The 12,189-nt window shown below is 44.6% G+C and overlaps 1 pseudogene; it reads left to right on the forward strand.

Moving 5' to 3' along the window:
* The window catches only part of LOC105005135, a 17,073-nt pseudogene extending 5,181 nt beyond the window's left edge, over nucleotides 1-11,892 (forward strand).
* Nucleotides 11,893-12,189: the final 297 nt, after the last annotated feature.

A 12,189-nucleotide genomic window follows, 5' to 3' on the forward strand; every position in this document is an offset into this window, starting at 1 on the left:
GCCTGGAGAATCCCAGGGATAGGGGAGCCTGGTGGGCTGCCGTCTATGGGGTCACACAGAGTTGGACACGACTGAAGTGACTTAGCAGCAGCAACAGCAGACTTTACATCTAAACATTAAATAAGTCTGGGAAATCAAATAAAAACCAAATTTTCACATTTATATTCATATTCTTTCTCTTGAGAATTTCTGAATATCTAAGTCAGAGCAGTTTTAGAAACACTTATTATAGGATTAAGTTGCTTATAGAGTCACATATTGGCACTTCACACACTGGCAGTTTTCATTGGTTTGTTTTGCTCTTTATTTGTGGAGGAGAGATTCACTTGGGTTTTTAAAGGACAAGGACTCATTTTGAATGTAAAACAACTTTTGTATTTGCAATAAGAAATAGGGAAAGATATAAGCATTCATTAAATTAAAATACAGTTGTGATCGTTTTTAGAGTCTGAGTTGGCTTTTGACATCTATACCTCACTTGCCCAGTCACTCAAGTTAGGTGAACTTATGGTCATTCTTGATCAACCTTTAGGAAAAAAGCAGAACAACGATAGTCACTACTAGGTCCCAAGTGCTGTACTTTACTCTTTTTTAATCCTCATTTACTGAGTTCTCACAGCAGTCCTAAGAGATGGGAATTCCCTTTTAGTAGATAAATCTAAATACGGAAGGCCTGGTTCAGTTCAGTTCAGTTCAGCTGCTCAGTTGTGTCAGACTCTTTGTGACCCTATGGACTGCAGCATGCCTGGCCTCCCTATCCATCACCAACTCCTGGAGTTTACTCAAATTCATTTCCATTGAGTCGGTGATGCCATCCAACCATCTCATTCTCTGTCATCGCTTTCTCCTCCCACCTTTAATCCTTCCCAGCATCAAGGTCTTTTCAAATGAGTCAGTTCTTCGAATAAGGTGGCCATAGTATTGGAGTTTCAGCTTCAGCATCAGTCTTTCCAATGAATATTCATAACTGATTTCATTTAGGATGGACTGGTTGGATCTCTTTGCTGACCCTAGCTTTGAAGCCAGCATGGCGCACCATAAATGTCCTCCCAAACTCTACTATTCTAACTACTGCACAACTGCACTCATCTCATGTAATGTTCAAAATTTTCCAGTCCATGGGGTTGCAAAGAGTCAGACAAGACTGAGGGACTGAACTGACTGAAGGCAATGTCCTTCCACAACTCTGGCTGCTGTGTGTTTAACAGTAACTAAAGACTCATGACTTAAATGACAGAGCAAAAAAGATTAGCACCGCCTCATCCACCCTCCTTCCATCTGCCCAGTGTCAACACAACAGAGCTTGTAGAAAACCGATCTCAGATCATGAACTCACAAATGACTTCTCTAAATTAACAATTTTGAGAGTCTGTATCTGTGGATACTCATCATACTCTTTGTTGCTGTTGTTCAGTCGCTCAGTCGTGTCCAACTCTCTGCAACCCGATGAACCACAGCCTACCAGGCTCCTCTGCCTCCACTGTCTCCCGGAATTTGTTCAAACTCTTGTCCATTGAGTCAGTGATGCCATCCAACCATCTCATCCTCTGCCATTTCATCATACCCTTGGTCTCATGTAATTCTCTTTCTTTCTGGCACTCACCATCTTTCTAGTAAGCAATACCCTGGTTAATTGTTCTCAAAGAGTTATCTCTCAGATAGATTTATGTCCTTCTTTCTCCCAAATCATAAGGATATAATGATCCCAAATCTTCTTTGCTTCTTAGAATTGCATTTTTTTTTTCCCACTGAAAACAGATATACTAAAAAACAAACAAACACACTGCTAATCCTAGGTTTGGCACACACTTCCATAAGAATAAGAACATCTCTGCTGATTCACAAAATACTGTCAGCATAAATTCTCAATTCCCTTTTAAGGGAAAATTCAAATTCCTGTTTCACCTTTGGATAGATTTTAATTTAATTTACTTCCATATTGGGATTGTTATCTTGAAGAACAACAACAAACATCAACTCCTAAGAATTAAGGGTTCTTGTTGCATTTGAAATGATAAGGAAATATGATTCCAAAATGAGCTAAAATTGGAAACTTAATTATTATTCTTAACTAGCACCTCACCCATCACTGATTGCCTCTTAAAAAAAAAAAAAAGATTTTAAAAATACAACATCGCCACCTAGTGCTGTGGATAAAAATTATGAAAGTTGAAGGCTGGCAGAAATTCCACCTTAAATCCTATCTTCACTGGGAGAATCTAATAACTACATGTACACATAAATAAATAGGAGGAAATCAGCAAACGGTAATACCACGTACAGCATCAAGGTATAGGCCAGACTGAATCAACCAGTAAGTCTTTGCAGGCGACAAATGGCATTTTTGCTGATAGGTTTGCAAATTTCAAAATGTACTTATTGCCTCCCAAATAGACTTCCTGCCCACGTTCCCTCCAAAAATAGTCCAAGCTGCCTATGTTCACAGAGTAGAATATAAAACAGTAACATTGTGGAGCTTAGGAGAGCCTTGGAGGACAGCTCGCCCATTTATACTTTTATGGATGAGGACACTCAGTTCCAGCAAGACGTTGTTGCTGTCATTTAGTCACTTAGTCATGTCCTACTCTTTGCGACTCCGTGGACTGCAGCATCCCAGGCTCCTCTGTCCTTCACTATCTCCCAGAGTTTGTTCAAACTCAAGTCCATTGAGTTGGTGATACCATCCAACCATCTCATCGTCTGTTGATTCCTTCTGCACCCCCTTCTCCTCCTGCCTTCAGTCTTTCCCAACATCAGGGTCTTTTTCAGCAGGTAAACCCACACCTTCAGCCTTGATGGTTGGGCCACTGATCCTGTCTCAGGGATGTCCATTTACTCAGCTTTCACCCTTTTTTGCCAAGATCAGTCACTGAGTCAAAATGGATGAGATTTGAATCAAGTCTTTATTTTGTTAACTGTATTATGCTAACATTGATGCCTTAGTTTTCATAATTGTTCTAACAGTAGGCAAGATGTTCACATTTAGGGGAGTGGGGTTAAAGGATATACAGAAACCCTTTTCTGCAAGCTTAAAAGTAGATCAAAATGTAAAGATTCTTTAAAAGGAAGTTTAAGCACCATTGAGTGAATAGCTGGAAGGAATGACCCTGTGCCCAGTCCAGGGTCATTCTTGCTTTGTTTATTTTAAAACCTGGTACTGTGTAGGATCCTGTGGGCACAAAAGCCTTTCTCAGTCCCCCACTTCCCCCCGACCCTGCTTTCTTGATTACAGGAAATAGGCTGCATTCAGCCTCTAGGACCTTCCCTGAGTTCCAAAGAGCCAGTTCAAACAGTTGCTAATTAGAGAAGAGAGGGGATGCAGAGACAAGGGAAGAGCAGTCAAGAAACTATAGTGCAGCCTTGGGGGCAGGTCCTGGTTCCCTGTCAAGGGACACACACAACAGTACCTTAGAGCTGCTCTGCAGACACTGAAACCCCCACCAGGTGGGAGAGGTTAATTGTCTGCTGCCCACAAGCAAGGAGACGCCAGACCTGTTGGAACCAGAAGGCTGACGATGCTGACTCCCACTTACCTCACCACCCGCCAATCAGAAGAATGTCCAGAGCTGACCACCCTCTCTGAACCTTGACTATGACACTCCTCACTACCCATCCAGGGCAAGACACAGTTTTGTAGGGCTTTAGCCAGCCATGGCCCCCTTTGCCTGGCAAAGCAATAAAGTTATTCTTTTCGACTTCATCCAAAACTCTGTCTCTGAGAATTAAATCTGTATTGGGGTACAGAGACTGGATTCAGCTTCAAACCTAGCTTGAAAACTTGACTTTGAAGCATGTTGGGTGAGTTAGTTGCTCAGTAATGCCCAACTCTTCTGTGGCCCTATGGACTGTAGCCCTCCAGGCTCCTTCCTCTGTCCATGAGATTTCCTGGGCAAGAATACTGGAAGAGGTAGACATTCCCTTCTCCAGGGGAATCTTTCCAACCCAGGTATCCCACATTGTGGGCAGATTCTTTACCACCTGAGCCACCAGGGAAGCCCTTGAACCACATAGTCCTAAAGAAAACACACTTCCAGGTACAGTCTAAGTCCTGAATTAGGAGACACTCTCACAATTTCTGCTCTCAGGCTGTTGCATCCACCAGTCATCCCATTACCATCTGCTCACATCCATCTTTCTCTTCTGTGAGTTGTGTTCTCTGCTCTCTGTTTTATTGGTCTCCTAATTTCACAATAGATTGAGGGGCCAAATCCCATTTTATGTCTTGCCATGCAGGCTACTAATGTCTTCTTTTCTTCTGCCTAATTCTAGCCAACCACAAAACAACAATTTCCTCCCAGAAGGGGAGACTAGTGCAAAGGTAATTCTCTCCTCCTGTGTCAAAGATGCAAGGAGTTAAGGGGTGTGAGTTACCACAATTCAGACACTAACACTACAGGAAGAAGAATATTGTATTGCACACCTGCAGTGTTTACCCCGGGGAGCTGACTCCTCTAAGAGGCCTTCCAGAGAGAATCACCTTCACCTAACATTTCTTTTCATTCTTTTTTTTTTTTCGGTAGTTTCTCAGTTATGTTTCTATTAGGTAGTTAGAAAAGAAGTCCAGAATGGCGGTGGCTAAAAGGCAAGGAAGGGAAAAGCCCACGAAAACTGAACAAAGGAAGGTCCAAGGACTGGAGTGAGGACCTCAGGAAAAACAAACAGCACTCCTGGCTGGCCCAATTTACATAGGGCAGGCCCAGAGGGAGGAGAAAAAACATAAAAAGAGGAACCAAAATTGGGCCGGGACCTCTCTTCTCTTTGCATCTTTTGGGTCGTCATGCCCTCATGCCTCGAGAATGCACTTTCCTTTACTTTCTAAATAAAACTGGTCTGTAACACAGAGCTGTAACACGGGTCCATCTGAAAGCTGTAACGCTGGTCTGTCCGAGGGCTGTAATGCTGGTCCGTAGCTTCAAATTTTTGTTTCAATGAGACAGAATCGAGGAAATTACAAACTCCCCGACATGACATTTCCATTCTAGAGTATGGAATTACCCCCTGTTATGAAACATGATGCCATTAGCACCTTATTATTCTTTTTGTTTTCTCTTCCCAGCCTTGTAAATTTTTATTTTTATGTTGTCAAGATTTAGAACTTGTTGCCTAACATTTCTGAAGGAACTCCACAGCGCACCTGGGGAAGGAGGGTGAAAAGTCTCAGTGCAGAGGCAAGAGGATATAAGATTTAGGGAAGCAGATACCCACACACCAGCTTGCACACAGATTTGATTTTACCAAGCATTTTCCACTAATTGGGCTTCCCAGGTGGCTCAGTGGTAAAGAATCTGCCTGCCAAAGCAGGAGACACAAGAGACGAAGGTTCAATACTTGGGTCAGGAAGGTGCCCTGGAGAAGGAAACAGCAACCCACTCCAGTATTCTTGCCTGGGAAATCCCATGGACAGAGGAGCCTGGTGGGCTACAGTCCATGGGGTTGCAAAGAGTTGGACACAACTGAGTACACACACATTTCCCACTTATTATCTCATTTGATACAGAAAAACTTTGCAATGTATCAGACTTTTTATCCCTGTTGTTCAGATAAGAAGACAGACCTTGAGAGAATCTTCAGTGCATTTAAGAAGGTTCCTCAAAACAAAAAGCAAATTAATGTGGAGCCAGGATCAGCCTCTGTTATGACACAGTCTAGACTTTTCCTACCACTAATTTCTGTTGTTTTCTTTCTTAAAGAGGCCATCTCCATCTGCCCACAATAAGATCCAGGTGCCCACAACGCCAGCCCTCTGCTGAGTGGAAGCCGCCTCCAACCGCCCTCCACTTTCTGCAGGCCCAGTGGCCAGAGCCCCTTGGGCCACAGTGAGCATGGCTGGCCACGTGGTCAGAGATACTACACACCTGAAAGTGAGCTGAATGAAACTAGATCTGAATCCTGGCAACAGAGATTCCTGCCCGACTAGCTTTCCAACTGATGCTGACTAAGGTTGCTGTCTCATACAAAGATGAATTGCAGGGACTTTCCTGGCAGTCCAGTGGTTAAGACTCTGTGCTTCCAATGCGTGGGGTGCAGGTTTGATCCCTGGTCGGGGAGCTAAGATCCCACCTACTGTGCAGTGCTGCAAAAAAAAATAAGAATTTTTTTTAAATCATCATATAATGATTTTTTTTTTTAAAGATGAATTGCAAATCACATCATTTTTACCAGTCAAATATATGCAGCCCCACGAGATGAAAAGCTCCACACCCACTTCATCCCCATCCTTGGACTGTGCCACTGAGTAGGTAAAAGGGGTCCTTTGGATGGAGGTGTAAATCCGTGCAATTTAAAGAAACCCATTGAAGGCACAGCACCACCCCAGCCACCAAGGAAAGAGCATCAGAATTAAGGTGTTGCCCCTGGATCTCAGATGAGAAATGAGGCAGACTTTCTGGCGTCACAAGGGGGAGAACCCTGGGTTTAAAGAGAATCCTGGGTTTAAGTCCAACTACAAACCCACAGGCTCTCCTGGGCTCAACTCTGTCTCCTCCAAGGCACCCTCTTACCCCAGGAGACTGGTGGCAAGGCTGAACGGAGACCATTTCCAAAGACAGAAGACAAAAAACACTGTTTGGGCTAAAACCGTTAACATATGCTCATCCTTACTGGAGCCTCTCTCCCCAGATCACGTATCTTGCCGTGTTTGTGTAGATACCAGTGCCAAAGCATGAGAGCAAGGAACGACTTGGAGATGCACAAAAGACAAGAGCTGCCCTTATTCCCTCCATGGCAGACGGTAAATGGCATTTCTCACCTACAATTCTTTAGGCAAGCCGAAGGCTGAGGCAATGACTGTCTCACACATCTGGCCTGCACTGCTCCGGGGCTCGCTATAAACGCCTTTCAATTTGAACGCACCAGTGAAAGCAGGTGCGCAGAAAGAGAAATGGGTGCTTTTATGGGACTTTTAAAGTGCTGTGCTCTTTGTTTCTAGAGTTATTGTCTCTGTTTCAACTCTTCCTGCAGGTTGGGCATCTTGATGTTTCATGATGAAGATCATGGTGGTTCTGGTATGAATACTAATGATGTCTGATCGAACACTGGTTCATTTTTGAGATAACCAGGTAGTGATTTTCATTTGAAAATGGGTATGCAAATAATTTTGGGCTTCCCAAGTGTCGCTAGTGGTAAAGAACCCGCCTGCCAATGCAAGAGACATAAGAGACTTGTGTTTGATCCCTGGCTCAGGAAGATCCCCTGGAGGATAGCAACTCACTCCAGTATTCTCACCTGGAGAATCCCACGGACAGAGGGGCCTGGAGGGCTATAGTCCATGGGGTCACACAGAGTCGGACACAACTGAAGTGACTTAGCACGCACTCACACATACAAATAATTGTATACATCACAGGGAAAGGAACACAATGTGTGTTTTTAATTTTTTATGTTAACAATCACTGAACAAAAGCAAAGTGAGAAGTACTTTCTCCGTGCCTTATAGATACGCAAGCTTACCTATTTGAGGACAAGTGGGACACTATGAGCAAACTTGAAATCAGAAAACACAGGAAACTACCCATAAAATTAGCAGATGTTTTCAGGTAATTCTCAGTGATAAGGAGGGAAATTAAAGAAACAGGATTGCCTCGTGGTGGCAGAACTGAAAATTGGCAGAACCTTTCAGGAGGGTGGTTTGGCAGGATGTTTCGGTACCCTTATAACTGCTCTTCCTCTGCAGTGAGTCATGTCTGTTTGAAGAAATAATCTAGATAAATAATCCTGGATGTAGGGAAAGGCTTTAGACACAATAGTGCTCATCTCAGCATTCTTTATCCTAAGGGGAATATTAGAAATGACTGAGGAGGTATGGGAGACAGACATCATCAAAATGGTGGAATGGGTATTTTCTAAAAATCTTCTCCACAAAGGATACCAATTAAAAACACACACACACACACTTTTTATTTTGTATTGGGGTATAGCTGATTAACAATGCTGTGATAGTTTCAGGTGAACAGCAAAAGGACTAGCCATACATGTGTATGTATCCACTCTCCCCAAACTCCCCTCCCCTCCAGACTGCCACATAACATTGAGCAGAATTCCATGTGCTATACAGTAGGTCCTTGTTGGTTACCCATTTTAAATATAAAGTATTGAACACCAATTTTAATAATTACCCACCAGTGAGAGAACCTTTGTGGAAGTGCAGAAGGGTTCCAACATATCACTGGCACAAACATTGAGCCTTGGGCACACTAGTAAGAGGAACAGTACCACTTTACCAAGTCACCTCTTCCCCGAGGGTCACAGTTCAGGGCCAGGACTGAGGTCCACGATCTTTCTCAGGAGAAAAGCGAAAGGAGATGAGTGAATGCCTTTCTTCCAGGTCAGTGCACAGCACTGCCAGGGAGGCCCGTTTCATCTGCGTCCCTTGCAGAACACCGCAGCGTGTGGCATGATGGGGGTGAGGAGCGGTTGGGAGGACAGCAGCCAGAGCTCTCAGAGAGCGCCAGAGGGAAGCAGACCCTGCTCTTCACCTCATCATCTCCAACAGGAAGACTCCCACGAGCCACAAGGGACACCCTGCCTGCAACCTCCCCCCACCCCCGCTGGTCCACAAGCACCTCCACGTGCCACACCCTGTGCCTGGCTCCCTGGGCGTGCCTCCAGGGGAGGAAAGTGTGAGCCTCTGCAGATGGCTGGTGAGCACATGTAGAAAGCCAGTCAGACTCTGCAAGACTGGGAGAAACACACACACGCTTGAGCAGTTGGCACCACCAGAGGGGAAGCATGAAGTTCAGTTTTGCAGGATCTAAAGATACAGGTGTGCTAAATCGTTCAGTGATGTCCGACTCTTTGCAACTCCATGGACTATAGCCCACCAGGTTCCTCTGTCCATGGGATTTCCCAGGCAAGAATCCTGGATTGGGTCACCATTTCCTTCTCCAAGGGATCTTCCCCACCCAGAGATTGAACCCAGGTCTCCTGCATTGGCAGGCAGCTTCTTTACCACTGTGTCACCTGGAAAGCCCAAAGAACACAATTCTAAGAATTCCTTCCAAAAGGAAACAAGAAGTGTGAAGCAAGGATATCCATAGAAAAGACTGAGAAATCTCAGAATCCTGAGCAAAACCGATGGAACGTGTTAGTCTTCTGAAGCCAGTGAGTAAAGACTGGAGGAAGTGACTCTTCAAATGCAAAGACAGCAACGCAAGACTTTAAGGAGCATGGAAAAACAAGGAAACATGACACCACCAAAGAAACGGAGATCTGTGATTTGCCAGATAAATAATTCAAAATAGTTGTTTTAAGAAAGCTCAGGGTGCTGCAAGAAAACACAAAAAGACAGTCCAAAATCAAGGAACTGATACACACACAAAATGAGAAACTTAACTGAAAGATAGAAATTATAAAAAAGAAGTAAACAAATTCTGGAGCTTGGAAACTACAGGGAATAAAGTGAAAAATGCCCTAGGGAGCAACAGCAGACTTGACCGAGTAGAAGAAAAAGACCTTGAGAAGTCAAAAACAGGTCACTGAAAGTTTGACCTGTTTTCAGGAGAAAACAAAGGAAATAAAAGAATGGACAGAGGGGGAGAAAGTATACATGAACCATGGGAGACAATTAAAGGAAACATCTACAGTAACTGAAGTCCCAGAAAGAGAAGAGAGGAAGCGCATTTAAAATATTAATTCTTGAGAACTTCCCAAAGCTGTGGAGAGATTTGGACATCCAAGTTCATGAAATTCATAGTTCCCAAAAAAGTCTATTCCAAGATAGCACTGGATTCCCAGATGACTCAGTCGTAAAAGAATCCACCTGCCAATGCAGGAGACTCAGGTTCAATCCCTGGGTTGGGAAGATCCCTTGGAGAAGGAAATGGTAATCCACTCTAGTATTCTTGTCTGGGAAATCCCATGGACAGAGGAGCCTTGTGGGCTGTAGTTCATGGAGTCACAAAGAGTCAGACACAACTGAGCATGCATGGCAGGGGAAAGAGAGCATTAATAAAAATCAAAGAAAGAATTTTAGAAGCAGCAAAAGAAAAATTCCTCATATGTAAGGAAAATGTGATAAGGCTCCAATTAGATTTCTCAGCTGAAACTCTGCAATCTGGAGATGGCAAAATAACATACTCAAAATGAAGAAAGGGAAGAAGGTCCAACCAAGAATACTTTACCCAGAAGATGCGTACTTCAGAAAAAAAGGAGAAAGAAAGACTTTCCCAGACAAATAAAAGCTGAGGGAGTTCATCACCACTGGTCCTGCTTCACAAGAAGCGTTGAAAGAGTTCTTCAAGCTGAAGTGAACAGAGGCTAATTACTAACATGAAAATGCAAAGTAAAGGTAAAGGTGAGTATACAATTAAATTCTAAAACTGCAGTACTGAGTATGAAAACACAGCTGGATTAAAGGTAAAGGAATAGGCAGTGACAACGGCTGGACTAAGCAGTTCACCTGCAGATGTAGAGATGGGCTGGCAAGGAGGGATATCATGTGAAGACTGAGAGACAAAAGGCATGACAAACAAACCAGAAACCCTGATGGTATTTCAGGCATGGGGTTTGTAAGGAAGGAGACAACTGTCACTACTCACACGACCTCTCTGACAGTCCATATGGTATAGTGTGCAAGCATTTTCAGTAAGGGTACTGTATTTACAGAGACCACTCCAGATATGAACATAGCAAGCCACTGAAACAGGAAGAAGCAACTGCTACAGATCTAACTGCAAAGTCATCCCTTGCTGCTTCCTGGAGTCTCTCATCAGTTGGACCAACCGTTGAAATGAATACGGGCAAGGCTGAGTCAAGAAATTCAAATTTTGCAACTGTAGGAACTGGTTCAGAAGACTGAGTGAACACCATCGAGTTTGTTCCAGGGCAGCCCTACTGTGACCAGACTGCCCCTTCCTCCACTGAAGCCCCCCTGCAGGGCTCAGTGACCAAGGAAGACTTGGAGAAGGAGCAAAGTGCAGCGGAGACCAAGAAGCAGCTCTCGCCCTATGCCGCGGTGGGGGATGGCCACTATGGGGAGAACTCTGCGTATCTGCATGGAGACGCGTGTGATATGTGTGAGCTGCAGGTCCTCCATCCTGTGGATGCTGCCCAGAGGTCACAGCATATAAAATCCTGCATCGAGGCCAATGAGAAGGACATGGAGCTTTTGTTCACGGTGCAGAGCAGCAAGGACATGGTGTGTGGCATCTGCATGGAGGTAGTCTACAAGAAAGCCAACCCCAGCGAGTGCCACTTCGGGATTCTCTCCAACTGCAACCACACCTACTGTCTCAAGTGTATTTGCAAGTGGGGGAGTGCTAAGCAATTTGAGAGCAAGATCGTAAAGTCCTGCCCAGAAAGCTGGATCACATCTAACTTTGTCATTTCAAGTGAGTACTGGGTGGAGGAGAAAGAAGAGAAGCAGAAACTCATTCAGAAATGCAAGGAGCAACAAGGCAATGAGCAACAAGGTGGGCAGGTATTTTGATGAAGGCCCTGGGAGCTGCCCATTTGGAGCAAACTGTTTTTACAAGCATGTGTACCCTGATGTGGAGAAGGAAATGGCAACCCACTCCAGTATTCTTGCCTGGAGAATCCCAGGGACAGAGGAGCCTGGTGGGCTGCCGTCTATGGGCTCGCACAGAGTCGGACACGACTGACGCGACTTAGCAGCAGCAGCAGTACCCTGATGGCCCTAGAGAGAAGTCACAGAGACAGAAAGTAGCAACAGCAAGCAGATACCGGGCCCAATGAAGGAACCACTTCTGGGAGCTCATCGAGGAATGAGAGAACGGCAACCCTTTTAACAATGAAGAGGAGGTTGTCACCTTTGAGCTGGGCAAGATGCTGCTTATGCTTTTAGCTGCAGGTGGGGACAATAACCTGACAGACTCTGAAGATGAGTGGGACTTGTTTCACAATGAGCTGGAAGATTTTTATGACTTGGATCTATAGCAGCTCAGCGGGGTGCATGAACCGATCTGCCGAACCTCAGATGGTAGTGGGCCTCCAGGGTGGTGGTCGAGCCCAGGGCCGCTTTCCTAGGCAGGCCTCTCAACTCCAGGTGCTGTAGTAGTCATCTTTACCCAAGGCCTGTCTTCTCAACCCCTCACCTTTCCCCCAGGAGTATGTTGTTTTCTCTGTTTAAAAAAGTTACAAAAATAAATCTGCAAGTTAGTTTTTTTGTAACATGAATTTAACTGTCTAGACAGTTAGTGTAGGTTTGTCCCGTCATATTTTCCACCAGGTCCA

Source organism: Bison bison, unplaced genomic scaffold (genome assembly GCF_000754665.1).
Source record: "Bison bison bison isolate TAMUID 2011002044 unplaced genomic scaffold, Bison_UMD1.0 scf7180017864486, whole genome shotgun sequence".
In the NCBI taxonomy this organism is placed as follows: domain Eukaryota; kingdom Metazoa; phylum Chordata; class Mammalia; order Artiodactyla; family Bovidae; genus Bison; species Bison bison.